The sequence below is a fragment of the Saccopteryx leptura genome, chromosome 5, assembly GCF_036850995.1.
Source record: "Saccopteryx leptura isolate mSacLep1 chromosome 5, mSacLep1_pri_phased_curated, whole genome shotgun sequence".
NCBI lineage: Eukaryota > Metazoa > Chordata > Mammalia > Chiroptera > Emballonuridae > Saccopteryx > Saccopteryx leptura.
In genome coordinates, this window is record NC_089507.1 from 44,802,795 (window position 1) to 44,828,674 (window position 25,880).

The window sequence follows — 25,880 nt, forward strand, 5'->3', positions numbered from 1 at the left end:
TTAATTAATTAATTTTTATTCAGTGATAGGAGGGGAGGCAGAGACAGATGCCGGTGTATGCCCCAACCAGGATCCACCCGGCAAGCCCACTAGGGGGTGATGCTCCGCCCACCTGGGGCGTTGCTACATTGCTCAGTAATGGAGCTCTTCTTATCGCCTGAGGTGAAGGCCATGAAACCATCCTCAAACTTGCTCCTGTTGAGCCATGGTTGAAGGAGGGGAGGAGAGAGAGAAGGAAAGAGAGAAGGAGAGAGAATTGAGAGGGGGAAGTGTGGAGAAGCAGATGGTACTTCTTCTGTGTGCCCTACTAGTAATCAAACCTGGGACATCCACATGCTGGGCTGATGCTCTACCACTGAGCAAATAGGCCAGGGCCAACAATTATTATTTTATGATATGAGTTATAGGATAGATTTCAGTGTCTTCTACCAGAAAATGCATATTTAATGTTTCTGGCCTCAGCCATTAATCCACCTTGACAAAAGGAATCTTCAGTATGCAATGAGCTGTTCTGTAGGTATTGGTTCTAGCCTTCAGTAGTTAAATCTCTTGCACATTTTGTCATCCTTTCTCTCATCATAGGTAGCATCTCATTTTCCTGTGTATGGCAGAATACTTGAATTCCTTCTGATGGCATATGATTCACAACAGGTCACATTTTCTCTCTTATTATGTCATAGGCAATAGCTGCATAAATACCTGCATAGGAAGCTACCGCATCTGTGAATCAGTACTAGTCCAGACTCAGAGAGAGTAGTGCTTGCGGGATGAAAGCTTTGAGTAGTTCCGTGTCCTTGGAGAAAGTAATTCCTTTGCCTTTGCCTGTTTTTATCAAGACTTAAAGAGTATAGCAGAAGCAGAACTTTGGATAAATTAACTACTTGTATAATATCTTAGCTAAATACCTGCTGGAATGAGAATTTTGGTGTTATATATGACATAAATATCTGATTAATTAATCAAAACGATAGTCCTTCTGTGGTGGCAGAAACTTATCTTTGTAATTGAATTGCAAACTAAAGGAAATAAGAACAGGGCCAAGTCTTTGGTTTTGATTTTAATAAATAAGTGTTTTTCTCATAAGAACAAGATCTTTGTATATACTACTCCAATCCTCATTATTACATACTGGCTGGGTATATAGTGGACACTAATTAAGGGATCTTTTGTTCCCTTCACCTTCCCTGACCCATCTCATCCCATCCTTTGCATGCAGGCCAGCACACTGATTGTCAACATAACGTATTTCTTCTTTTGTATTAATTATAACTTATTTTGATATTTATCCATATCAAATGTAAAAAGTTCAGCCTTTTATAAATAAAATGTTGGATAATACACTCATTATTATTTAAGGATTACCTGTAGTTCTTTTTTTTTAATAATTAATATGAGTTTTCCTGTATTGTATATTATTTATGTCCTTTATAGATCTGTTGACTGTTTCAAAATACATTTTTTCAGTGAAAGAAAGTTATGAATAATTTACTCTAATTGTTATGTTAGAACAGGTAAGGATTTTCATAGTGTAAATAAGTAATGGGAGTGTTTTCATTTTAACTTTCATCTTCTGATCAACATTCCATTTTGTTTCCTTTATTATTCCTATCCTTTTGCTTACTTTGAATTTACTTTGCTATTCTTTTTTTAATTACTTACAGTGGCACCGTTGGTTACTGACTTGAGAACTCTCTTTTCTAATATGGAAATTTAAAGCTATAAATTTTCCTTTAAACACTGCTTTAGTTGCATTCAGTTTAAAATATTTTTTAATTTCTTTTGTGACTTCTTTATTTTTTTGACAGAGACAGAGAGAGAGACAGAAAAAGGGACAGACAGACAGGAAGAGAGAGAGTTGAGAAGCATCAATTCTTTGTTATGGCTCTTTTTCCTCCTTAGTTGTTCATTGATTGCTTTCCCATATACACCTTGACCAGGGTCTACAGCAGAGTGAGTGACCCCTTGCTCAAGCCAGTGTCCTTGGGCTTCATGCCAGTGACCTTTGGGCTCAAGCCAGTGACCATGGGGTCATGTCTATGATCTCATGCTCAAGCCAGTGACCCCGTACTCAAGCTGGTGGACCCATGGCTCAAGCAAGATTAGCCGGCACTCAAGCCAGTGACCTAGGGTATTTTAACCTGGGTCTTCTGTGTCCCAGTTTGATGCTCCATCCACTGCACCGCCACCTGGTCAGGCTCTTCTGTCACTTCTTAATGCATGGGATATTTTGCAGTTTATATTTAAATTTCTGTACTTTTATGGATTTTTAAGTGTTATTATTTGTTTATCTTGAATTTCATTTTGTTTGTTTATATAACTCACTTTATATAGTTTTAATTCTTTTAAATTTTTGAATATTTTATTAGACTCAATAAAAATATTTTTTTTTTATGATTTAAAAGTCTAGCAAGGAATGGGGAAAAAGATGGGAAAATTTCCAGGAAGAAATTCCACAGGATCCTCACTGTTATTACCAGAAGTAAAGTAATTTTTCTGAAATAAATACTCCTTAATTTATTGTATAACTGGTCAGTTTCCACTGTCTTAAAAATGTTGGTTTTGATAGTTTTGTCATTAATTTAATAGTTCTGTCCCAAGGCACTCTCCTTTTTTACAACGACTTACATATTGGGGTTTTGTAAAATATCACACATGGTACATATTGGGGTTTTGTAAAATATCACACATGGAAAATGTGTTGCATTTGGGACTACAATTTGTACTCCCAATTTAAAATGCACCAGGAGTTTAGAATTGTGATTGCATTCAAAGTATAGAGGCTAATTTCATGGGAGGATAATACCTTTGTTTTGTACTATCATGGTGCTCAATGTGTAAGTGTGGATAAGTCTGGAGAGCATTCTTAGTACAGAGGATTGCATTAACAAGCTACTATGTCTGTTATAATCTGAGGAGCCAGTCATCAGTCCAAACTGGCTAATGTAGGAATTCTTTTGGGTGCAGTAAAGCAGTATCCAAAAAATGTTTTCATTAGGAAAGAATATTCATCCTAAAGAAGGCTCTGAAAAGTAGACTCTGTGGATAACCATAAGATGTATTTGTGGATTGCTGAGCAGAAAACAATCATGAGAAACATGAGGTCTCAGATTACGCTGTAAACAATTGCCAGAATAGATTTGAGAGGGGATAGAGTAAGGCGATGAGAATACCTTTGCAATATGCCGGGTATGGGGGCCTGTGGTGACAGCTGTAGAGACAGGAGGCTGAACATAAAGGAAGATGCCTTTGAATCTTGTTTTGGCACTATCCGTTGATAACTATGATAATCTTTATAAATTGTAGCATTCTAAACTGTAAAATAGAAAATATTTCATCTCTGCCTACACTATATGGCTCTAAGGATCATGGTTTTGAAAAAGAGATGAAAAACAAATTCGAACACTTCACTCAGAATGTATGGTAGTGCGTGATAATGACTATCAGTGAGAAAGGAAAGGAGATGATATTTGAAGATAAGTAGACTAAGTAGATAGAGAAACTGAAAAAAGATAGTTGGAAAATGATTTGAATGGCATGAGCAAAAAGCTTTATTTCGATAATAATCTCACTGATTTTTATCGAATTTTAAAAATTATCACTGTCACCTTAGGCTGCAAACCATCTATCTATTAACTGACACCAAAATAATCTTTTAAAAATATAGATATTTGTATATATCACTTGTTCATTGTTTCAAGAACCCTTATGGAATGGTTAGTAGGAGATGTCACATAATTTTGTAATTAATGTCATAAAAATACAATAAAATATCTTTTTAACTCAATTCCAGACTAATTTTTATTGGATTTTTTTGAAATCTCATTTAAATACCAGAATTTGAAGGTGCATTTTCATAGTATTTAGTGTTATGAAATTCAGATGATTATTTTTGAAAAATCCTTTTCAGAAAGCTTATTTTTGCTTTATTTGTAAAAATTATCTTATCAAATATTCTTATTATTGCTTATACAGAGTAATAATCAATATGATGCTTTTTGAGAAGCCTGAGAGTATAGACTCTGAATTTGGGATACTTTTGTGCAAGTCTGTCTTTACCGCTGTCTCAGAATATTTATTTGTAATATAAAGAAGAAAATCTTCATATCAACCTCAAACATTTTTTGTAAAGGCCAAATGAGAATATATAGTTGAAGAATATTTTTCCCCTTCTGTGTTGTTATGAATAACATTTTAATACATTTGTTTCAATATGCCATGCTGATTTTAATCTTTTAAAATTAAATTTATTGGGGTAACATTGTTTTATAACATTATATAATTTTAGGTGTACAGGAGTCCTTAGGTTATGACACAGTTCCTTTCCTATGACAGTGACATAACCCAAATTTTGGTGTAAGTCGATACACACCCTAGCCCAGGTATGGCCAACATATGGCCCGCAGGCCGGATCCGTTAATGAGTTTATGTGGCCCAAAATTAAATTTTTAATATTCTCCGCACGAAGCATTGTGGAAATGAAATAAGTGGTACTTTTAAATTGTTATACATAAACTACAATATCTTCAGTAATCTTCAGCTCAACTTATATTTGTGAACAAACTTTTTCTTTAATGAATCTAAATAAAAGTACAACAAGATCAAGATTGAATGATTTACATTTGGAGGCTGTGTTAAGAATAGCTACTACAAGTATAGAGCCAGATATTAAAAAAATAATAGGCGATGCAAAGCGCCTCAACACGTCACATTTTTTTTGTTAATTTGTTGTACTAAATTACTTACGTTTATTCATAAACAAATTACATAATAATATTTTGTTTACTTAAATGAATCGTTTTGGCATTTCACATTTTTAAAATTTTAATATTTAATATTTCGTCGGGCCTGTGAAAAAAGTTTCCTTTCTAATCTGACCCGGGGGCAAAAACTGTTGTCCACGACTGCCCTAGCCTAAATCACTTCCCTATCCTAATACAGTTGTAAAATCATAATCTTAGTTATGTAAAAACACAACTGAGCCACAGAAAAAGACAAAGGACATAAATATACTGTATTGTATTGTAGTAACAGAAAGAATGACAAAAAGTGAGTGAAGCTGACGCCCTCACTCATGCCACATTACTGCATATTCTTCTGCGCGCAACCAAAATAGTTTGCCCACGTAATCCGTAAGTATACAAGTATACACTACCAGCATAAGCTGAAACATTCACGTCTCAATATTTTAAAGTTTTCATGACAGTGAGCATTGTACACGCTAAAAGTTGTATGTCGAGACTGTTGTAACCTGAAGACCTCCTGTATGAGATTATAATTCAACATCTGCGTACTCTATTTAAAGTGCTCCTCACACAAAGTGTAATTTCCTTCCATTACCATATATGTGACCCCTTTACCTACTTCCCCCCCACACATTGTTTTTCCTCTGGGAATCACTATTCTGCTGTCTGTATCTATAAGTTTGTTTTTGTTTTGTTTTGATTATTAATTTTTGTTTTATATTACACTTGAGAGAAATCATCCAGTTTATGTCCTTTCCCATATGATTTATTTCACCTAGCATAATAATCTCCAAGATCCATTTATTTCATTGCAAAAGACAATATTTCTCCTTTTTTAATGGCTGGGTTGTATTTCACTGTGTATGTATGTATATATAATGTCATCTTCTTTATTCAATCTAAGTACATACTTAGATTGTTTCCGTGTCTTAGATATTGCATGTAACGCTGTAGCTGAAGGGCAGTGTAAAATCCTGGTTTCATCTTTGACAGCCTGGTTGTCTTCATACAGCCAACTACAAACTGAGTTAGCTGGACACAGGTTCTCTTAGATGAAAGCCTGGGCAGCCTCAAATGAGGTTTGCTCAGAGCCAAGAGCCTGAGCACAGCAAGCTGCAGTGACAGCCCGAGGCTTTGCTCCAGAAGGTGAGCAAACCACCACCAGTGTGAGTGTACATGGGAGGGCCCTAAAAATATTTTTTAAGTGAAGAATATTAAGTCTCTCTGTATCTGTTACTATCTATCTATAATATTATCTACCCACCTGTCAGTCTATCTATCTATCTATCATCTATCTATCTATCTATCTATCATCTATCTATCTATAAATCTTTCTCTCATATTCTATTCTTACACCTCACCAAGAAAGTAAACACTCTGAGTGTTACTTTTGTTTGTTTAGTTCACCTCTGAATCCACAGCACCTAGCCCAGTGCCTGGTAACTGAACGTGTATTTGATGTATGAATGAATGCATGAGTAATGAATGGAGTTGCTCTACTATTTTGTAAACTTGCTGTCTCAGTATTAGAAAACTTACCTTAAACACTTCTCCTTTATTAGCATTCATTTTTTAAACAGTGATTCAAATCTTTTTTATTTTTTTTGGCGCTTTTTTTTTAATTGAATTTTATTGGGGTGACTGATTAACTCAAGTATACAGGTTTCAGGTGCCCAATTCTTTATTATGCCTTTGTACATCATATGATATGTTCAGCACCCCAAGTCAAGTCTGTGTCCATCACCATTTATCACCCCATACCCTCCTCCACCTCCCCCTCCCAGCATTCATCACGATGCTGTCTGTGTCCATGAGTTTTTTCCTTTATTTTCATCCTTCTTTGCTCTTATTTTATTTTTTAATTTTGATGTGTTTATTATTAAAGTTTTTATTTAAAACTTGGATTAATTAATTAAAGCAGTCTATTATTCGTTACCAAAGTACTATATTTTTATATAATTTTAAAGACCTAGAGTAAATTATAATACTCTTTGATAGGGGATTGCTTTTTATATCATTTTTTTATTTTCATTTTTAATTTATTGTAGTAATGTGATTTCAAGTGTCCCACTCAATATAATGCCCTCTATCCTCCGCATCATATCCCCCGTGCCGCATGCAGTCTTTCTGCATTCCCATTTAAGTTTTATTTATTTATTTATTTCATTTTTTAATTTTTTTGTATTTTTTCTGAAGCTGGAAACGGGGAGAAACAGTCAGACAGATTCCCGCATGCGCCCGACCGGGATCCACCCGGCACACCCACCAGGGGCGATGCTCTGCCCACCAGGGGGCGATGCTCTGCCCCTCCGGGGCATCGCTCTGCCGCGACCAGAGCCACTCTAGTGCCTGGGGCAGAGGCCAAGGAGCCATCTCCAGCGCCCGGGCCATCTTTGCTCCAATGGGAGGGGAGGAGAGAGACAGAGAGGAAGGGGGGTGGTGGAGAAGCAAATGGGCTCTTCTCCTATGTGCCCTGGCCGGGAATGGAACCCCGGTCCCCCGCACGCCAGGCCGACGCTCTACCGCTGAGCCAACCAGCCAGGGCCTCCCATTTAGGTTTTTTATGTCATTTTGAACTTTGAACATTAATAAAAATATATTTGTATGGATTATTTTTTTTAAAACACATCAAATTTTTATATGCTCCATTAAGTGCTTTTCTTTGAAGTAGTCACATTGCCCCCCCCCCAAATTTTAGTAGCTCCTTTTTACTAACTCTTGTAGATCAAGTTTAGTAATTAGAAATTTACCTTATTAATTCATACTGATAGTATCATTTGATATGATACCTTCTCCTGCCTGTTTGGTTCTATTTCTCTTCCTGTCTTTCTCCTCCATCCTTTTTCTGTCCTGTGTTTTACCTCCTACCTTGCCTACTTCCTCTTGGGGGCTAAGTCACCCTGTGTAAGCTTGCTCTTTTCTCTGAGCCTTCTACTAACTCGTAAGTGCCTTAAGTGGAAATAATCAAGTGAATGAATCACCAAGATCGACAATAGTCAAACTGTAAATTGAAGAGTCTCTGTTCTTCTGTACAAAAAGAAAAAGGACCTATAAAGAAGCTATACAAACAAATTAAAAGACACATAATGGTGCATTTTTGTTCTTGGTTTCAATTTATGTGAGGTCACTATGGGAAGTTTTCAGTAACTAATATTTTTAACCAAAAATTCAAAATGTTTTGTTTACCCAGTTATTTTTCTTAAGTGCTCTCTTAAGTGCTTAGCTCTTTATAAAAGAGTAATGCAAATTGAAAAACTAGTCATAGTCCCTGTTCTTAAGCAATTCACTTTACAGTGCAATGTTCAATGATTTATAAATCCTGGTTATATAGTTATTATATATAAATCACTGAATATATATATATATATATATATATATATATATATATATATATATATGAAGAGGTATGGGATCATCAGAGAAGATCTGATTGGTTCTGTCTGTGGTGAAGTGGGTCTGTTAATATCAGGAAAACTGTGGGAATAATGTTTGGACTTCAGAATGTATTTCTTTAAAAGGGAGAACAAAGGTCTAAGGGTGAGGATATTTGTAGTAGAGTCTCTGCTGTCATTACTCATGGTAGTTCAGTTATAAAGAGATATGCTTGGTCTTCAAAAACCAGAAAAAAATACCTTATGGAAAAAGCCAGTATTTGTTGAATATGCTCCATTAGATAAAAAAACTGATTTTGCAGGGAAATACAAGAAGTTGACTAATTGCTTTTAGTTACCTGTTTAAGTAGCAGGTGTGCCATTAAAATATGAATTTAGATTGCTCTTGTGGTAAAATAAAACCTCACAAATTGACTAAATAAGGGTGGATATTCACTAGAAAATAATTCAGTGATTTTCACTGCTATAATATTTTAAAATTCTCAAACTAAATATAATACTTTAATTAGTGAATATTTTCCTCTAATTTTTGTGTGTATGTAATGGTAATCACTAGTGATTCTGTAAAGGAGAACTCCATTTTAGCTTTGTGTTTATCACTATCTGACCATATCTAATTCCTTATCCATTTGGGGATGACTCTTGAATAGATAATGAACTGTCATTGTTTTATACATATGGTTAATTAACCTCCTGCTACTAGCATAATAATAATAGCATGATACTAAAATAGCATAAGAAATACTATCATAATAATTAACTATGTAGCTGATGCTTGTATGAAGCACTTACGACTCCCTAGAAAGTTCAAAACTTGAGATGACCAGTTACAGACCAGTAGAAAACATTGAAATTCCAAAGAAAATACTTTGAAGGACATTATACCTTTTCTTGTGAAATGTCTGACATATTTATTATTACTTTAATAATAAAATAAATTAGAAAATACTGTGGCAATTTAAAGAAAATTAAGATATACCTCCTGTAAATCTACCATTTATTCAAACTCATATTTTTGTTTATTACTTTCCAATATTGTTAAAATCTGAATTTGTTTAGGTTATTATAATGATAGTCTCAGGGCATGTATGCATTAGTACACAGAGATTATGTATATAGGTGTGTGTCTGTATGTATGTATGATTAGGTAGCCAAATATACTAAGGAGTTCTCCCCCCCCACCACCACCACTGCAGCAGTTCTATCTCAGGTAAAAGATTACATGCATCCTAAAATCTTAGCTTGAAGTGCCTGTTGCAAGAAAGCAGAAAATTTATTGGAAATCATGGGATATATTTAAAAAATTATTGTTCTTTTAATTAGTAAAATATTTAAATTTCTTACATAGCAAATTCATTACCTTTTCTCAGTGATCATTATAATAAATGAGATCCTGGAGAAATATGTGTCACATGCAAATTTAATTTGATTTTGGACCACGGTTTTTCTGTTTTGCCTTCAGCGTTGTGGGAAAAAAAATACACTGGCAAGCAATAAGATTTACTCAAGTAGTTATACAACTATAACCATAAAATAAAGTATTTTTCAGTATTAATTAAATGTCTGTTTTTTTTTTTTTTTTACAGAAATGTTTAAATGTTCAATAAATTGGAGGAAAAAAGCATGGATATTTAACAACTGAAAACCACATTAAGGTAATTGGTAGATATTGTTTCCAATCCATTTGTCAATAATTTCCAGGTGTATTTAAAATATTTATATACAAGTTAGTATATTCTTTAATGAGTATCATATTGAAAGTTATATTTTTAATGAGTTACTAAAATAGAATTTTGTACATTTTTGGAAAATTAATTGACATTTCCTGTGAACAAATATGTAATATAGTTCAAAGTATTTTCTGTTGTGTAGAAATATACTCCAGCTATATTAAATGTAAATGAGCTACTAAAAATAAATAATTTTATTGGATCTCTACTTCTTTGGAAAGGCAAATAGCTGTATTACCTTTTTAAATGTCTAATATCAAAGAACTATTAATGTTTTTTAAATCAGTGCATATATACCCACACAATCAATTAGTCATTTCCCTTTAATTTACCCCCTTTGTTCTCAATTACATATTCATGGCAGTACATGTGAATATTAGGAAATAAAAGTGTATTTGCTTTATAACACCAAGCTGTTTAATATAGAAGAAAGTATTTTCAGAAGTAATGTCTTTATTTATCACAAATGTATTGATAGAGTACAACATAAAAGACTTCTGCAGAACATAACCTTAGGCCAGCACACATGTGCATCTTCTTCAGCAGATCATTTGAAGACAAGACAGTCCTTTATTATAATCACTCAACAGTAATGTTGGAATTTCCTTTCCTTTTGAAGTTACTGAAGTTAATTTCTGTAGATTGTTTTTGTAATGTCTACAATGGAAATTTTTGTAAATATACAGACTAAAATAAGAAATATCAACTTTATTATTTTTCTTTATATTAAAAAAATTTTATTTACTTTGGTTTACTATAATAATTGCTATGTATTATAAATTATTATCAATCTATTTCAAAGGGTTTTTTTTTCTTTTACTCTAAGGTACTAAGTGACTTAGACTATAAAAATACTGCACTCACCTTTGTAGTAACTTAAATTTCCAATTTTTATTTCTTTGTATAATATTTTAACCTTAATTTGTTACCACTGGTTTCTTTTTCACATTCATTCACAGTACAGTTAATATTATTCCTATTTTTCAGAGTAGATATGATTGAATCTTATTTTATTTGTATTTATATATTAACTTACTTATATAATTAACCTAAATTTTTAGACATTCTGTTATTGACTTGAATATAAAATGTTTGTTTGGTACTTAGTGAAATAAATAAGTTAAACCAAAAATAAGCTGATTTAATCACTTAAGGAAAAAGAGTCAAGCAAGACTTAAATCTGGGCGGCTTGCTCTAGAAAAAAAAATGCATGCTGGTGGGAATTGAAACTCTATGAAAATCATTATATATATATATATATATAATGATTTTATATATATATATATATATATATATATATATATATATATATATATATCTTAAAAGAGTCAATAAAAAACTGTAAGAAAACAAAAAGTTGGTAGCAGGGTCACTTTTAGTAGGAGGCTCTTGAATCTTTCATGGAAACTGAAATTCACTGAGGGGTTGTTAAGGCAGGGAAAGGGAGGTCAACATTACAGGCCAGTAGAGTAGCTTGTGAAAGTGCACACAGAGGAGAAAGGGATGGCCAATGAAGGATTGATATTTCTAGTGTGGCTAAAGAATTAACTATGTGTGGTTGGACAGGTTAAGAGATGAGTCTGGAAAAGTAGGTTTGCAATAGTCCCTGAAATATCAGGTTTGCCCTGTGAAAGCTTAAATGTCCAGCCTCATCTCTAGAGTGTTCAATGGTATCCATAGAGTGGTAAGAAGAAAATTTCAGAACCTCTCTTGATGTTTATTTTCATTAGGAAAGTAAGAAAGAGTAAGACCTTATGGCATTTCATATAAATATAATGACTGCTACGGACCCCAAAATATGAAGTTTCTGGAGGAATCATAGGGATTTTTACAGTGTTGAATTTTTTTTAAATTAAGGTATAATTCATATATCAAAAATTCACCATTTTAAAGTGTATATTTCAGTGTTTTTTTTTCTATTTCACGAAGTTGTATGACCATACCTACTGTATCAATCAAAACATTTTTATCATTCCTAAAAGAGACCTTGTACCTATGAGCAGTTACTTCCCTTCCCTCTGCCCTCCTCTGACAACTAACATACTTTCTGCTTCTATGGATTGAGCATGTAAATGGAATCATACAATACATAGCTTTTTATATCTGTTTCTTCATTAAATGTTACGTTTTCAAGTTCCACCCTTGTATGAATTAGTACTTAATTTCTTTTCTTTTCTTTTTTTTTTTTTTTTTTTTTGTATTTTTCTGAAGCTAGAAACGGGGAGAGACAGTCAGACAGACTCCTGCATGCACCTGACCGGGATCCACCCGGCACGCCTACCAGGGGGCGATGCTCTGCCCCTCCGGGGCGTCGCTCTGCCACAACCAGAGCCACTCTAGTGCCTGGGGCAGAGGCCAAGGAGCCATCCCCAGCGCCCGGGCCATCTTTGCTCCAATGGAGCCTCGGCTGTGGGAGGGGAAGAGAGAGACAGAGAGGAAGGAGAGGGGGAGGGGTGGAGAAGCAGATGGACGCTTCTCCTGTGTGTGCTGGCCAGGAATCGAACCCGGGACTTCTGCACGCCAGGCCGAGGCTCTACCACTGAGCCAATCGGCCAGGGCCTTAATTTCTCTTTATGGCTGAATAACATTTGTTATATAGATCTATCACATTTTGTTTATCCACTCATTACTTGATAGACTTAAGTTTTTTACATTCTTTGGCTATTAGGAATAATGCTGCTATAAATATTTGTATACAAGTTTTTGTGTAGTTATATACATTCATTTTTTTTTTTTTTTTTTTTTTTTTTTGGACACTATACCTGGCATAGAATTGCTGGGTTATTTGGTAACTATGTTTTATCGTTTGAGGAATTTCACAACTACTTTACAAGGTTGGCTGCACCATTTTATATTCTCAACAGAAATGGATGAGTGTTCCAGTTTTGATATATTCTTGCCAAAAGTTATTATTTTCTGTCATTTTGATTATAGCCATCCAAATGATGACAAGTGGTATCTCACTGGATTTAGATGGCAATGTTTATTTTTAAGAATATTTTAGTGTACTAATGATGCATGTGTTTGGATAAGTACGTTAATAGAGTTATTGTCATTTTTAACTAGACTACTCTTTATAGACAATTGTTTTTATGAAGTGTTAAATAAAAATTACAAAATCAAGATTATTTTGTTAATACCAGCCCAAATCAAAAAATTTTTAAAAATGACAAAACTGACTTTTTTTTTACTCCTATTATAAGACATTATTGAGATTCATTATATGATATAAACATTGATATCTTCAGATTTATTAATGAGCTAGCTAAAACCTTAAAATCATCAAGAAGACTATGAAATAGGGCTTTATCTTTTATAAGTGGTTAAACTTGTCTTAAGGTGTAAGTTAATGATAGTATACAGCAACAGGAATAACAAGACCGAAAAACTGCCCATCTGCAACACAAATGCCAACCTCTCTGGCATTTTTATCAATGTTTAAAGTCATGTTCAATTCAGTCATCTACATATTTCCACTAAACTTTATGTGTTTCGAAGTCTTATTTGAAATTTCCTTCAGGGAAAGAATGAAACCATTGGAGAAGCCCTCGTTCTTCCTGCCATGGTCAACGTGGCTGAAGCCATGTGAGACAATTACATGGCAACAAATAAAAATGTATTCCTTTGTCTGAAAGCACTGTTGGAAGATGACATGAATAATTTCGCTTTAATCAGGAAAAACATGTATTAGAATAAATTATGTAGTATGAGACATTCACTGTACATATGGAAAAAGTATATTAATTTCCAGCAATTTATGATATTTGCTAGATTATATTTTAATCACGTTTACTGATGTATAATATGTATACTAATTTTTTTTTGAGAGAGAGTGAGAGAAAAAAATGGAGGGGGAGAAAGAAAAAGAAGCACTGAATCATTGTTCTACTTAGTTGTGTCCTTGATTGCTTAGCATATGCGCCCTGATCGAGGCTCAGAGTGGTCATGAGACATTGGGGTCCAGCAAGCACCTTCACGATCAAGCTGGAGCCCTGGTATTGAGCCAGTGACCTCAGCATTGTAACCCCAGGATTGAGTTGGTGACCCCCGGCTCAAGCTGGCAATCCTGGAATCAAACTGGCCACCTTGGTGCTATGGAATGACGTTCCATCTACTGTGCCACCAGCAAGGGCAGTAAAACTTTTTTTTTTTTTTTTTTTGGTATTTTTTTTGGAAGGGGTATTTTTTTTCCAAAGTGAGAAGTAGGGGAGAGGCAGACATACAGACTCCCGCATGCAGCGGACCAGGATCCACCCAGTATGCCCACCAGGGGTCGATGCTCGGCCCAGCTGTGGAATTGGAGCCACTCTAGTGCCTGAGGCAGAGGCTGTGGAGCCGTACTTTGGGCCCAGTCCAACTTTGCTCCAGTGAAGCCTTGGCTGTGGGAAGGGAGGAGAGAGATAAAGATAAAGGAGAGGGGGAGGGATGGAGAAGCAAATGGGCGCTGCTCCTGCGTGCCCTGGCTGGAAATCGAACCTGTGATATCCACATGCCCGGCCTATACCGCTGAGCCAACCGGCCAGGGCCAACTAAACTTTCTTTTTAATGCACTTTTTTTTTTCCCCTAAACAAATCAAATTGTATAAGTTACCACCAAAATCAAGATATAAAAACATATTTATCACTCCCAGAAGTTCTCTTATGACCCTTTGTAGTCATCCCCTACAACCAATATTAGCCTTGAGAACCTCAAAGTCTATTTTAATAATAAGATAGAAAAGAAATTCTGAAAGGAAGCCAAGTAAAGAGGTCAAGGTTCAAAGACAGATTCTATATATAAATTTAGAGGTGTTACTTATCCTCTGCTTCAATTTCCTCATCTTTAATATGGAGTTGACATAATTACCATATAGCATTTGAAATAGAGTTTGGCATTTCTAAGCATTATGTGTTTCTATAATAATTTCTTGACCCTCAAAGGAAAGATGTGCTGGAGAAAGATTTTCTACAGTAAATGACCTCTCTGAATATATTTAACCACAGTGTCAAACTAGTTTTCAAAATTACAAACCCTTTTCAGAAACATCACTCTCAATAAAGGTTTTGGTTAATGGCTCATTCTTGCGATTCCTTAGGCCTAAATCGTTGGGCTAATTATTGAATTTTCTTTGGCACGTATTGCACATACCTCTGAGCACCTTGTTGGTTACTACCTTGGTCCATATCACAATCCCTTCTTGCCTGGGGAATTACAACAGTTTTTCTCCCCCACTGTTTTTACTGTACCTCACGCAGAGACCTGCTCTGTCTTCAGTCTGCTCACCACTCCAGCTGCCCTGGCTACATTGCCGTATGCTGAACACACAAAGCCACTTTACCTCAGCTCATTGTTCCCTCTACCAATTACATTCTCCCTTGCTATTCCCATGGCTTATTCCCTGGGCTTCAAATATTCTCTTTTTCTGACAGCTATCTCTGAACATCCTATTTAAAACTGAAGCAGCCCGGGGACCCCCTCTGCCCTCTTCTCCTGTTTGTTTTTCTCCAGCTCACTTATGACTACATTACACATAAATTTGTTTATTGTCTCATCCCATTAAGTAATGTATTCTAAACATTCCCCCTTATAATATTTTTGTAATTTCTAATTTTATGGGTTTTTTATTGCCTTTGCTCATGGATTTGGATATTCGAATTATAACTCTGGAGGTACATGGGTAGTGGCCACCATAATTTTGGGATGCAACCAGAGCTCCTTTAGTTTTTTCATCTTGAAAATGCCTGAATTGTGTCCCTAGACACAGCAGGATCTTCTGGGAAGTATTTGCAATAACTCAGGTGAGGTATAATAAAGCTATGGATTAAGGCAACAACATTGGGAATTGAGAGGAGGAGGTGTAACACATTTGAGATTATTCAGAAGATAAAATTGAGAGGTTTTAGTGACTGATTGCATTTGAAGTGTGAGAGTTGAAGTTTCAGTGGAATGAGGTTTGAAACTGGCAACTGATGGCTGGTTGCACAATTTACTGACGTTTAAGGAGCAGAGTTCTGTGTGTGTGTGTGTGTCTGTGTGTGTGTTGCAAAGTAGTGATGTCTTTACAGAAGTAATAATGCTTGATTTTTACAGATATAATATCCAGAGCTAGATGTTAATATTTATATCTAGGTTGGAGTGATCTCTACAAATATTGTATACACTTTTAACTGAAGGTGTCTTGCTTTTTTATTTAGTGTGTACAGAAAAGAAAAAAATAAGTTTTGGCTTCCTCTGAGATTATATTTTCTAACTAATTTCAAAAATTCAGTCAGAAAGTGGAGGATGTAAAAACTGGCCATGGGCTGAGTTAAAGCACATTAATTATTTGGACAGTTATTCTTGCTTATTCCATTCTTGGAGATATAGTGACTGTCAGAATCTGTCAGCTGTATAGTTAGTGCCCTTCAGAATTTACATGCATAAATGGTGACCTTTTGGAAAATTTGCATAAAGATAAGTTTGGCATTCGAATGATAGCTGCCATTCAGCGGAGCAGAGCCAACATTCTCAGCCACGGTTTATGCTGCAGAATTGGCCACAAAGCAGTGAACATTCAAAACAACAATACTTTTTTCACCAAAACAAAAATACAACTTATTTTTAATAGTTTTACAACAGCTAAAGTAGTATAACCAAATACTGAATATACTTAGGTCAGTATTTTTGGTGCATATAACTTTTCTCACTGTACATTTTTTTTTAAAAAAATTATGTTTTAAAATGATTAAATTTTGCCCTGGCTGGTTGTCTCAGCAGTAGAGCATCAGCCCGGCATGTGGAAGTCCTGGGTTCAATTCCTGGCCAGAGCACACAGGAGAAGTGCCCATCTGTTTCTCCACCTTCCCCCTCTTCTTTCTATCTTTCTCTTCCTTTCCCACAGCCAAGGCTCCATTGAAACAAAGTTGGTTGGCCTGGGTGCTGAGGATGAACTCCATGGCCTCCACCTCAGGCGCTAGAATGGCTCTGGTTGCAAGGAAACAGTGCCCCAGATGGGCAGAGCATCGCCACCTGGTGGGCACATTGTGGAGTCTGACTCTCTGCCTCCCCGCTTCTCACTTCAGAAAAAAAAAGACATTAAAATGACTAAATTTTATAATCTAATCATTTGAGCATAGCTGTTTAGTATTAGATATTTAAAATAATTTTGTGTAGCCTGACCTGTGGTGGCACAGTGGATAAAGCGTCAACCTGGAAATGCTGAGGTCGCCGGTTTGAAACCCTGGGCTTACCTGGTCAAGGCACATATGGGAGTTGATGCTTCCAGCTCCTCCCCCTTCTCTCTTTCTCTGTCTATCCTCTCTCTCTCTCTCTCTGTCTCTCCCTCTCATCTCTAAAATGAATAAATAAAAAAAAAATTTTAAAAATTTTGTGCTCATTATAGAAAATTTAGGAAATGTTGCAATGAGAAAATATTCATGTTATTCATAATTCTGTGCCCAAAGATAACCATGAGTAATGATTCAGTGTAAATTCTTAGTTATCTTTAAAATAAATTAATAAAGATAAACATCTGTTGCCTCACGGTATATGCAAGTACCTGTTTACTAGCATCATACTACATTTTACTCATAGATACTACTGAGCTAGGAATATATTTATATCTTTTGATATGTAAGTGATTATTTTCTGGAATAGCTGTTTATAGCAGTAGAGTTATTGGGTCCAAGTGTATGACTTTTCATTATTTATTTATTTATTTTTATTTAGAAAATTATATTTAACAGGGTGACTTTTTACAGCCTCTGATACATGTAAAATTTTCACTTCAGGTTTCACTTCCATAAGCTGTCAGTTTCCCTGAATCCTCACTTTATTTTTTAAATAATTTTTGTGTTGTATTTTAAATGTCTGATAAAAGCTTGTCAGTTAGGAAATATCTTATTAAAACTAAAGCAGAAAAATTATTTTCAATTTAAAAGATCTACTCTCTTTCGTTATGATTATAAATTTTAATTTCCTTGTATAGTAATGTTCCCTATCACTTACTGCAGCCATCAGCCTAACCTAAAACATTAATGTTTCATTGTGAACAGTGCTGAATAAATAAAATGAAAGCAAAAATTATAAAAATAGAATCTAAAAACTTTGAGCATTCAAACTAATTATACATAAATAGTGTGTGAGATAGACATTCAGTGCAAAGTTCATTCCTCATCTACTGTCACCCCCTCCCCCCATAGGTATAGGTATTTTCTTTTTTTTTTTTTTTTGTATTTTTTTGAAGCTGGAAACGGGGAGGCAGTCAGACAGACTCCCGCATGCGCCCGACCGGGATCCACCCAACACGCCCACCAGGGGGCGATGCTCTGCCCATCTGGGGCATCGCTCTGTTGCGACCAGAGCCAGTCTAGAGCCTGAGGCAGAGGCCATGGAGCCATCCCCAGTGTCCGGGCCATCTTTGCTCCAATAGAGCCTCGGCTGCAGGAGGGGAAGAGAGAGACAGAGAGGAAAGAGAGGGGGAGGGGTGGAGAAGCAGATGGGCGCCTCTCCTGTGTGCCCTGGCCGGGATCGAACCCCGGGACTTCCACACGCCTGGCCGATGCTCTACCACTGAGCCAACCGGCCAGGGCGTAGCTATAGGTATTTTAAACATCTATGTATCTTCCTGCTTTGGCAAACAGGGTAGTGACCACCATAATTTTGGGATGCAACCAGAGCTCCTTTAGTTTTTTCATCTTAAAAATACCTGAATATGTCATTTAAGTCAGTACTTTAAAAAATAAAATGAAAAGAATAGTTGAGCATAAACACTGTGAGTGAATAGACAGCTTTTTTACTGATAAAACAGGAAAAACTGAGTTTGGGAGATAGGAAGTCAAACCTCTAAGATGACTACATTGCTCACTTTGCATTTTTTTGTGTGTTTATGGGTAAATCCTGAACTAGCAGTGACGCAGAGAGAAGAACCTTTGTCCTCATTCTTGGACTCAACCAGATGCCCTTTATCTTAAACTGTCCTCTGTAGCCTCCAAGCCATAGTATTAGAAATATTTATTAGGTTCAAAAAAGGCTCTTCATTTTCACCTGAATCAGGGATGCTATGTTGAATAGAGGGAGAGCTGCCCTATGCTATAAATATTTATAGATTGCGGATTTTGTGTCACAGTTAAAAAGGTAAAAATAATTTATTATTGCCATTTTTTTTTTTTTGGAGGACAGGGATTTGTTCATGATCTTTTAAATTGAATGTCTACATGTAAAACTTTTTATTGAGCAAATTTAAAAAAATACTCACTGTAAATATTTGAGGAATTTTAGCATTCTTATATACCGATGTAGCTGAGACTGTAATTTGTCTGTCTGTCTGTCTATCTTCCTGGCTCTCTATCTGTACTTGTAGTTTTATTGTTTGTTTGTTTGTCTTGTTTTCTATGTATAGTTCTGAGAGGTAAGACTTGATAGAACTGTGTTTTCCTCACAAATAAGGTATAATGAGTTTTTATCACCTAAAAATTCCCTCATGTTGCCCCTTTGTAGTTATTCCCTGCCTCGATCTCTAACGCCAGCAACCACTTATCTGTTCTTCATTCCTTTATTTTTGGCTTTCTTAGAATGTCTTATAAATTAATCACATGATTTGTTAGCCTCTTGAGACTAACTTCTTACACTCATCTCAATGCCTTTGAGATTCTTCCTTGTTTTTGAGTATGTCAGTAATTCACTGGTTCTTTATTGCTGGGCAATACTCCATTTTGTAGCTGTCTCATAGTTCCGTTATCCATCCACCTGTTGAGTAGCATCTGGATTGTTTCTAATTTTTGGTGATACTAAAGTTTCTAGAATCGTTCCTGTGCTGCATGCATGTGCATGTACATGTTTGTATACACATACATTTTTATTTCTCTAGGGTAAATACTCAAGGGTTAAATTGGATCATGTGGTAACAATATAAGTTGATTTTTAAACTTATTTGTATGTTTTTTTTCTCTTACCAGATTTTTTTTCTGTTTCTATTTTATTTTATTTTAAGTGCTGCTTTTGTTATAAAAATTGAAATTGTGCAGAAGCTTTAAACTTCAAGTGCTGAGTTAAATTTTGATTTTTTAAAAACTGGCCTGACTATAGAAAGGCCTGCTTTTATTGGTGTCTGAATTGAGGTAGGAAAAATTACATCATCCAAGTGGAAAAAGCAGCTTTTATGATTTTTACTTTCTTGATACTCATTTTTTTTTTACACAAGTGTGTGTTGATTTCTTTAGTGAATGATCCCAAAGCAGCTAACCACAGGAACTGCAGTTTAACTGTTTCTACACTGGATGTAATATTTAGCTGTTTTATTCTAACTAATGCTCATTTGCTTTTTACATAGAAAGGGCCCTCACTGAAAACTACTTTATAAGATATTCTAACAAATATGCTTAACTAGCATCTAAGACTCAGGATTATTAAAAAATACAGAAATACTCAAACTAAAAATGAACCTGATATATATTAAGGATATGGGACCAAATAACCATTAAAATCATAAAAATTTAGAAATTATAGCAAGCAAGAAGTATTATATATCAGAACAAAACATCCTTATGTATCTAAGAGGCTCTGAGTAATATATATTTTGGAAATGTGGTATTGTTTTTTTTTTAGGAAAAATGCCAGATCAAGTTACCTTCACTCAAGGCCTTGTCTTGCCATTAACTTGCTGTGAGACTCAGGACACATCATATAATCTCTCTGGATTGTAGAATTCTCATTTGTCCAATTAGTGAGGACAGCACTAGGTTATCCATAAAGAACATTCTTGCTCTTAAAAAAATAGGATGATGCAATTTTGTGATGAACTTGGGTCATTGAGAAGAAAAGTTAGTGTATGTGTTTAATATAATGTGTTAGAAAAGATGGATGTATACAACACATTCTGAGAAACTTTAAATAATACCTGTAATTTTAAAAACAAGTTTTTGTGCTGGGGGAAAAAAGCCACTAAATATTCCAGAAAGCTTAAATATAATAAAATCATTAACTTCCCTACTCTTTATCAATAGTTAAACAATTCTGGGTCTTGTTTTTTATTAAGTACATACAGAGTAAATGTAAAATTTATCCCCATTTGTTAGTATGATAGGATTTTATTGAGAATTGTACTTAAATTTTAAAGAATTTTAATATCAATAAAAAATTAATGCCACTCCTTAATTTTGAAACAGGTTCATAATGAACTCTCTCATTTTTTTTTTCAGAATAGACATGCATTTCCTGTAAATAATTTTAAGCTTACAGGAATAGGAAACAGATTTAAAACATCATTTTGGGTTACATTTGCGTAATGCAGAATAACCACTGTTTCATTAAGTTGCATATTTCAAAGGCTTAGGGATGTCATCAAAAATCTTGATGAGAAAGAAGGTTATAGCACAATTTAATATAAAAATGTATTTACATATATACATATTATATTGGTGTCCAGTGTGCATAAGACCTCTGCTATATTTTAGAATGATAATACTGTTCTGACCTGGAGAAAATCAAATCTAGTTGGAAGGACATAGCCATGTATAACTGGCTATATTATAATATGTTGAGTACTATAATAGAATTATGAGAAAAAGGGAGTAATTAATTTAGAGTAGAAAGCCTTAGGAAAACTTTACAGAAGTGGTAACATATGAGAAGGACTTTACTATTAGAGAAGAGAGAACATACATTTTAAGAGAATGGCCTTGGCAAAGCCAAGGTATTCATTAGAGAATAATGAATAATCTGTTCTAAGGGAATATACTTTTTCTGAGTGATAATTAAGTAAAGATAATTAAGAAAAAAATTAAGGATGTATTAAGACACCCTTTTATGTTATTATGCTATAATTTTATAGGTATTAATGTGATGCTGTTATTTTGAAGAACCTTATCTCTGGATATGTGAAAGATGCATTGCATTTAAGATGGATCAGACAATCAGATAAAAACCATGAAGAAGAAGCCTGGAACTAATAGCTATAGAATCCTGTGAACTGTTCACAAGCATCCCTGCCCTCAGCACTACATTTTACATAAACTTTTGAAATATATACTCTTAGAACTTATTTGTCCTGGGAGGACTACGTTTTCTTCTTTAAAACATTATTAATTTTATACTTAAATAAAAGTTTCTTTTATATCTTTCCAATCTATTACATAACATGCATTTTTTCCCCCTTTGGGTTCAAAAATGTGTTAGTGGAAGGGACTTTAATTGCTTAAGAAAAAAATAAAGACATTGGATTTTTTGCTTTGGCTTAATATAGCCCTCAATATTGTGAGAACAATAATGCAATTAACTAAAATGTTTATCCACAAAATTTAATTCCTGGGGAGTATCTTCTCAGATTGCCTCTTACAATTGTAATAGAAGCAAGTAATTGTTTGCTGGCTTTGTTGCCAAAAATTGTGAATGACTAGATTTTTGTAAAACTTGGTGGTAATGCATGTGTAATCATGTAATCTCTCCATTATAAATTTCAGTGAAGAAATGGACTGTTGTAGACAAACACTTTTTGTTATATTGCATCTCAGTATTCTCAGCCAGGAGTGAAGAAATCCTTTGTGTTATTAATTATTCCACAAATGAAGTTTTTAATAGATTTTTCTTCATTTCAATTTAATTTCATCCCTCATTAAATATACTGGATTAGCAGTATTTTTGGTTTGTCAGTTTATGGATAATCCAGTGATAAGTAGTTGAAAAGAAAGTTCATTGTTTATTGTCAGCATATAAAAATATTCAAAGAAAAGGATACTTTTGGTCATTACACTTTTGTTAGTAAATATTGTTGTAATTCCCTCTGATACCACATTTGAAAAGAATTGCTAGTAGTAAAAGAGAAGAGAAAGCCTATTAAAAACCTTTGCTACAGATACAGTTTTGGAAAGTTATCCCTGGGCAAAAGGCTTCATAGACCATTTCTAATACCTTAGCTATACTGTGCTATGTTATTTCAGGTGCTTTTAATCTCAACTGGTCTGTTTCCTCACTGCAGTTAAAACATATTATTAGAGCCTGCACAGGTGTTGGTGCAGTGGATAGAGAATCAGACTGGGATGTAGAGGAGTCTAGTTCGAAACCCGAGGTCGCTGGTTTGAGCTCGGGATCGTCTGGCCGAGCATGGGCTCACCAGCTTGAGTGCGAGGTCACTGGCTTGAGTGTGGAATCATAGACATAACCCCATTGTTGCTGGCTTCAAGCCAAAGGTTGCTGGCTTGAAGCCCAAGGTCACTGGCTTGAGCCAAGGGGTCACTCATTCTGCTGTAGTCCCCCCTCCCCCGTCAAGGCACATATGAGAAAGCAATCAATGAACAACTAAGTAGCTGCAATGAAGAATTGATGCTTCTCATCTCTCTCCCTTCCTGTCTGTATGTCTTTGTCTGTCCCTCTCTCTGACTCTCTCTGTCTCTGTCAAAAAAACCAAACCAAAAATAAACCATATTATTAAGTTAAGCCTATATAATAAATATAATAAAAATATGAGGGTTATAAAATGTTATTGAATCCATTCAGTAAAATATCACAAGAACATTTTTATAAAAAAAAATAGCCAATTGTAACCCATGGGAAATAGGTAAGAAAATTAAAAGACAGCTGAAAAGGTTTTAACTGGCATGGGCCAAATAGGAATGACAAAGGAATATGTTTAATGTAAAACAATTTGAAAAACATTGGTTTAGAGGAGAGTAGGTCAACTGGTACTTTAGAAAGAGAAACACTAACAGATTTTTTTTTGTCCCAACTTCTGAGAGGGAGCATATTGTGCTAATGTCAAGACAAATGAGATATGACGAACTAATGGTTTTCACCGAACTATATTCACCATAAATTGAAGGTCACATTTTCAATGATTTGAGATTATTTTATTATATTAAATTTTTTATTGGATTTATTCTGGTAATATTGGTTAATATAATTATATAGGTTTCAAGTGTACAATTCTATACTACACCATCTGTGTATTGTATTGTGTGTTAGGCACTCCAAATCAAGTCTCCTTCCATCATCATTTCTCCTCTTCTGCTTCCCCCACTCCCCTCTCCCTTTTGTAATCCCCATACTGTGTCTGTGTCTATAAGATTTATTTTCTTTGCCTATTCCCTTTTTCACTTACAATAGCCTATTTTTAGCTGAGGAGGGGGAGGGTTTATTTGTGAAGTGCTATCTACAGTATGCCTTTCACCTAAATACTATTCATATTTTGTATAGACATGATATCCAGTGACAAAATTCCTTTAGCTTTGGCTCTAACATAAAGTGAACTGTTAACAAACTTTATAAATAATAATAAAAAAGAAGGTTTTGTCTCCTTATATATGTATTCATGTTTGAAAATTTAGCATGCAAACTCAGTCATAATGCTGGCCCATTTCTGCCATAAAGATGATCAAATCTTTAAAATAAGAAAAAAATAATTTCTATATGTTATATTAATAATACCAGATCAACCAATATTGGGTATGTTTTAACTTTTATGGGAGTTAACATGTATCAAAGCCACGTACTATGTTAACATAGAAGGAGAAAATTTCATTTGACTTATAGATGACGATTTTGCCAACTTCAGTCAGTCAAACTAAGTTCTTGTGCATTTTATTATTTTAGGGGCTTTGATCTCTGAAAATATTGGATAGAACGGGTAGAATTTAAAAGGGATCAATACTTCTTCTGTGCAGTCACTGATGTTTCTGTCACATCCAACTTTAACTCATTAAGGAGGAATCATATTTATTGCTTGTTGTATTGATATATAATATAGTTACTATAAATTTATTATAAATCTATCTTTCAGCTAATACTATAATCAGAGTGCTTTGACTGGCCTTTTGATAATTTTCAAATTCAAATTCATACCACTGAATGTCTATTATGTCTCAGGCACTCTGAAATATATTTTTCTGTAATTTATTTAATAGTACATTAATCTAGTAAGGGAGAGATTATTACTTTCACCACTGAGAGGAATAGAAATTTGATACAGTACAAGAAAGTTTTCTATTTCATTGTTATTTTTCAATATAACAAATATATTTTAAACTATAATATGTAATAACAACAATGCAGTTTCTACTCACATTTTTACAGGAAATGTTACCAAGTCATATCATTCAGCAATTTTTACAGAATTATCTAAAGTTAGAATTATCAAACAACAAACTTTTTCTTACTTGTTTATTAATACAACCTCTTTTTCTCTGTAGCAATTTTGCTTTCTTGTTATTCTCACAACATTTTTTGAATTTTAAATAATCTTACAAAAGGAATTAAGGAATAACACAAATGTGACTGAAGTAAAGACTCCATTTTCCTGATTGGGGTTGCATTAAAAAAAAATAATTGAAATACTGTCCAGAAAGGTAATAGGGCAAATGTGGTCATATGGAAATATGAAGGCACATCATTTTGAGGGATTTGATGAATATCATAATCCTTCAAAGAATGAATCTCACCGCATCTTTCTACCTGTCAATTCTTGGCTGTGCTGTTTCCTCAGGTCTTTTATAACAGAGCTAGAACACCACTGTTTCTAAGATGCTGGCTGAGGTTATTCTTGTTCCTTCCTTGAATTTTCTAAGTGCTATGTATGAGAACCTATTTTAGGAAAATTTTTAAAAATGCAGGGCTTTTTAATCTCCTGAAAAAAATTTTGAAAACTATACTGGTCATTTTAGGCTTCTGAAGGTATGTTGAATCTTTTATTTTTAAGAAATATTATTTTTTAAAGAAGATATTTTAAAGTTCATATTAAAGATTCTACTTTTCTATATTTTACTCCAATGATAGTTTGAGTGTATAGTTCTAGAAACAGAAGGGGTAAGATATGAATTGGTCAGTGGAAAGCTGTAACACTCTGTGGATTGAGCGGGTAGGTAAATCTGGACTTTGTAAGTAGGATGCTTTGTTGATTTTCCGGAGTAAACCATTTTTCGTATTATTTTAGAAATATTTTTATCGCACCCAGCTGGCTAGCTTCTGAATGATGAAATAATAAAGTGATGTTAGTTTTGATATATTTTATTTTGCCTTGAGGAAAAAGATCATTGAACCATGTTTCACTGAAACTTTAATCCTGAAAATT

At 34.4% G+C, this 25,880-nt stretch overlaps 1 protein-coding gene across 5 annotated transcripts in view; it reads left to right on the forward strand.

Moving 5' to 3' along the window:
- Nucleotides 1-25,880, forward strand: part of ADGRL3 (adhesion G protein-coupled receptor L3) — an 838,394-nt gene that overhangs the window by 176,343 nt on the left and 636,171 nt on the right. For all 5 annotated transcript variants that reach the window (XM_066386326.1, XM_066386327.1, XM_066386329.1 and 2 more), the window contains exon 2: nt 9,721-9,789. The gene's annotated coding sequence lies outside the window, so the exon portion shown is untranslated. The remainder of the gene's footprint in view (nt 1-9,720; nt 9,790-25,880) is intronic.